Source organism: Crocodylus porosus, unplaced genomic scaffold (genome assembly GCF_001723895.1).
Source record: "Crocodylus porosus isolate Cpor-Errol unplaced genomic scaffold, CroPor_comp1, whole genome shotgun sequence".
NCBI classification, from domain to species: domain Eukaryota; kingdom Metazoa; phylum Chordata; order Crocodylia; family Crocodylidae; genus Crocodylus; species Crocodylus porosus.
The window spans coordinates 29,409,299-29,414,551 of NW_017728910.1; the positions used below are offsets into that span (position 1 = coordinate 29,409,299).

The window sequence follows — 5,253 nt, forward strand, 5'->3', positions numbered from 1 at the left end:
CACACCCCAACCACACCTCAAACCCTGCCCCACACAATATACAAGTGTATTTTGAACTATTATGGAATCACCTCTATATACACTATGCAAACACACAAAAATCAGGACAAAAATATTTTTTGAAATAAAATTAAATATGTATAATAGATGTTTGATTTTTAGTATATGATTTGGGTTTTTTTCCAGTTCCAAGATGGCAGTCCCCCTCCCGAAAGAAGTACTTCCATGGGGCAAACGGAGGGATGCCTGGTGACAAAGTTCAGGGATTAGGGATTGCGATTTCTGGTCCCAAGGAGGTGGGGCACTTGTCAAGAGGTGGGACTACACATGTGGCCCTCGATCGCTCACCAAATGTCATTAAGTGACACTCCAACTGAAATAATTGCCCACCCCTGGTCTATTCCTTGCTTTTTATAATTGTCTTTCAGGTATTTGAAGACTATTATAAAATCCCAATCTAGTCTTTCCAATCTAGCCGCATCTTTCTTGAAGTGTGGGGCCAAAAACTGGACATAGTGCTCGGGGTGAGGCCTCATCAATGCTGAATGAGTGTCTCTATGTGACACTGGTCAGGCCGCAGCTGGCGTGCTGTGTCCAGTTCTGTGCACCCCACTTCAGGAGGGATGTGGACAACATTGAGAGGGTCCAGAGGAGGGCTACCCGCGTGATCTGGGGACAACAGGGCAGACCCTACAATGAAAGACTGCGGGACCTGAACTTGTTCAGCCTTCACAAGAGAAGGGGGACCTGGTGACCATCTATAAACTCACTAGGGGGGACCAGAAGAGTTTGGGAGCGACCTTGTTTCCCCTAGCACCCCCTGGCATAACAAGGAATAATGGCCATAAGTTGCTGGAGAGTAGGTTTAGATTAGACATCCGTAAGAACTACTTCATAGTTAGGGCAGCTAGGATCTGGAACCAACTTCCGAGGGAAGTGGTGCTGGCTCCTACCCTGGGGGTCTTTAAGAAGAAGCTTGATGCCCACCTGGCTGGAGAGATTTGAGCCCAGTTTTTCTCTTGCTCAGGCAAGGGGTTGGACTTAAAGATCTACAAGGTCCCTTCTGATCCTACTTCTATGCTTCTGCTATGATTCTGTAATTCTATGAATATAGCAGAAGAAATGCTTTCCTTGATTTCAAGAGAATCCTGTTAATACACCCCAGTATGTTGTTTTTTTTCCAAGCATGTACTGCTGGCTCATATTCAGCATATGGTTCATTATAACCCATGGTCCTTTTCTGCAGTACAGCAGCCTAGCCAATCATTACCCAGTGTGTATTTGTGTATGCAGTTATTCCATCTGAAGTGCAGGACTTCAAACTTTTCCTTGCTGAATTTCACCTGATTGGTTTTTGGACAATTTCTTCAGTTTATTCAGGTCATTTTGTAACCTAACCCAACTCCAGTATCTGCAAATGCACCCAACTTTGTGGCATCTGATGATTTGCTAAGTGTGCACTCAGTCCCACCATGCAACTCATTAATGTTTTGGACAATTGATGGTTAAGATAGGAATGACTGTTCTTTTAAAGCTGAGTCACTCAGAAGAGTCTTCAAGTACCACAGATGAGCAATTGATGCATTCCAGGAATTGGGTAAAAATCCTTTTCACTTGCTGGGAAGAAATAACTCCTGGAGAAGACGATGGGAATGGTGAAACGGGATTTCTGAGAATGAGAGAAATAGCTTACACAGATATAAAGAACTAAGGCCTAATTTTGCCTGTTATATTTCCTTTTCTTTCTTGTTGGGAGGTGTATCCATACTGGATGGCATATTAAAAGCATTTAACGCTACTTTCAGGTCTGCTGAAGAACATAAATAAGCCAGGAAGGAGGGTGATTTTGTGGTCAAAGTAGCAAAGATGGAATCTAGGTCATTTTACTGAGTGAAGTGGCAATTTGAGGATCCCTTTACTTAAATGCTTGCAAACATAGAGGGCTGGACTCAGTGGCCCATGGGCTGCTTTAAACAATGCCAGTTTCAATTAGTCCCCAAGGGCACTTTTACATGTGCTCCAGCAGTGGGGGGAGGGGAGGACTCAAAGAGCCACTCTAAGTAAAGTGCTGCAGTGTTTCATGTATCAGCATCCCCATGCTTAACAATGGCAGTGGGGGTACTTGAACTGAAACTTGTTCAATGAGCTTTAGTTCAAATGCCCTGCCCCTATTTTTAAGTGCAGAGATGCTAATACATGAGACATGGGAGGCTGCTGGAGTACAGTAGTTGCCACACTCTAGAAGACTCAACTAACTGAATCTGCTCTGACACACTGAAATTACAGTGTCAGAGCAGCCTTCTCACTTGTGTACAGACACCCCAAGAATCAATGCAGTAGGGAGGTCCTAGCCATGTCCTCCTTCCTTAGTACCATGCTTCCTACCTGGTGACTGGACAGGTAACTCCATACCACTGCAATATCCATCAGGCCAAAATTCCACATCTGGATTTTCCTGGGTAAATTGTCTTTATGGCGGGACTGGCATAACAAATACAAAGCACATTTCACAAACATGAGAACTGAATGCCTTATATTTCCAGGAACCTTGAATACAAAAGCATGCCAATCCAAATAATAAAATGTTATTGTTATTAAATAAGGGCCAGATTTGTGACCCTTATGCATGCTGCTGAGATCTTACTCATGCATGTAATCAAACATGAGTAATGTTTTCATAATTAGACTCTACACTGAAAATGTTGGAGGTTTAAAGTTCCTTTGATAGTAGGACTGTGCAAAGCTTTGGTCCCTGATTTGATTTGGCAGAGATTCGGTGGCTGAATCTCCAAATCAGAATCAAATCAGGAGACCCTTTAATTTCTCCAAATTGAATTGGAACCCTCCAAATTGATTCAGAAAGATTTGGCGATTCAGACATAGACACAGCTTTACACATAACTCAAGGTAGCAGGCAGCTCATCAATGCTGCGGCAGATGGAGCATCCAGCAGGAGCACAGGGGGGTCCCCAGCGTGCTCTGCAGCAGACCCAGAAGTGGACAAGAAGTACTTCCAGTGCATTTCTGGGTTCACCGCCAAGCATGTGGGGGAGCAGGGCGGCCCTCCTGTGGGATGCTCCATCCACCCCAGCATTACAGCATTCACGTGTGTGCACCTGGTACCTCAAGGTATGTAGAAAAAACATTTAAAGCTGTGTCTATGGCTGAATCACTAATTCTCAGAGTCAGCATCGAATCTTCAGATTTGGATTCAGCCAAATTGAATCTGGGACAGTGATCCGAATCAACAAATCAAATCACTATCCCCAATTCAGGCCAAATCCAAATCCAAATCCAAATCAAATACAGCCCATTTCGCAGACCTGTATTTGATAGCCATGAGATCTTGAACAGGTGTCTTGAAATTTTACAGCCTTGACTCTGCCCAGGAGATTTCATTGGGGTTCTCCAAATCTGTGCAGATGTAAATAAAATCAGAATTTGTTCCATTATAGTTATTTGTTGGACTCTGACTCTGGCTGGATACAATAAACAGGATGAGAAACATAAATTTATAAAGCTTTTTACAATTGTATGTCTCTTTTCTCAGGTGATCAGATATTAGACACAATTCAGGGGAATGTCAGGTATGAGTTCATTATATATTTTCCTTTTCTCCTTACATCAATGAGCAATCTCTTTTTGTTAGTTATGCCAGAAAATCTAATAATTACTGATCTCACAGAACTAGAGCCCTCACTAAACTTTCAGTTCAGAATTTAGAATACTTGCTTTAACAGTGATGTCATTATGTTATCTATCTGTTCTTCGAAAAAAAACTCAGAAACCAATATTGGGAATCAGATTCTCAAAAAAAAAAAAAGTTGATGGGGAGGGACAAAGAATCTTTCATCTTTTCCCTCAAGTATTATAAAAACAACTGATTATAAATGCTAATTTGACTTCCTAGCTTTTAGTAGCACTGCTGAGGTTCTTTTTTCATGGTAAAACGTCAAGTCTTTCTTTCTTTCTTTCCTTCATTCTTTCTTTCTTTCTTTTTTTTTATACAGATAACGCTACTTTTATTTAAAAACCATCAGTGCCACATTGATGAATATACAGCTCATGAATAACTTAGAGTACTTTCCATATTAAAAGGCAACAACACAGCATACAAAGTGTATACTAAACAAAGCTATAAGGATACATGATTGAAGTGTGTAAAATGATATATACAGTACATAATTAAGTTAATTATGTGTTCAGTACAGTTTTCTGTACTAAATTTCCTTCATGCCTCACTTTCCCCAGACAGTGAATTCTGCACTTCTTCCAAAATTAGTACAATCAGGTTATCCTTGGACATCAGATTATATTTCATTACAAATTTAGTGAACCAGTGACACAAGAAGGTTTCATTTTCATATTCATCAAATATCCGACAATGATGAAAATAAGCATGTGAAAATATTCTGTAAATCCTACGGCACACTGATCCTAATTTGGCTACGGAAGATTCCTTTATGCTAACCCTGCTGGGGAAATATTTATTGCTATTCAGAAGACATGCAGCCCCATCAAGTGTATGCCTGGTGTAGTCTATGGCAGGGTACTCTTTGGGAGTTTTATGGGCAGCACAAAATAAAATCCATTGCTCAGTTGCTGCCATTTGAGTACATGTGTCTGGGTGGCACTCACTCTGAAATTTGACAGCAAGTCCACTGAGCTCGAGACAAAATTATCTACAACGTTCGTATTTCCACACACCTTCATCCTGGCCTTCAGGAGGTTCAAGAATTTTGTCAATGTTGGAACAGTCTGCTCTTACATTTTGTTGGATATACTGTTGAACAGCAAGTGTGCTGTCCATTTCTTCAAAGGATTCATCAGGCCAGTTGTAAAAATCCTGGGCCTTGGTGCCCGGCCTGTTCTGCCTCTTTCTTTCTTTCTCACCAGGGTTGGGATGCACGATGCCCTGCAGCTGTTCCACCTGCTGGTGCGGGACTGCCTCTCTCTTGAATTCGAGCATGCGGTCCTCCGGCAGACAGTGTCCACCTTTGAGGAACACCGGGCCGTCAACGGGGCACTGTGCCGAGTCAAGGCGGGATGCCTGCTCCTTGCCCTGTGACACCACCAGCACCTCAAGGTGCAGAGGCTCACCCAGCGCACTGAGACCTTGGGCTTTGTCCGGGTGGGCCGACCCCTGACGTCCTGAGGCTCCCCCGCAGGTGTCCCCCTGGCAAGAACTGTATATATGTAAATACTTCTTTTGTTCTTTGTGTTTTTTTTGGTTTTTTGTCTAAAGTGTGTGGG

General features: G+C 42.5%; 1 pseudogene; it reads right to left on the reverse strand.

Moving 5' to 3' along the window:
* Positions 1 to 4,231: 4,231 nt before the first annotated feature.
* On the reverse strand, positions 4,232 to 5,023 carry LOC109308712 (annotated as a pseudogene).
* Positions 5,024 to 5,253: the final 230 nt, after the last annotated feature.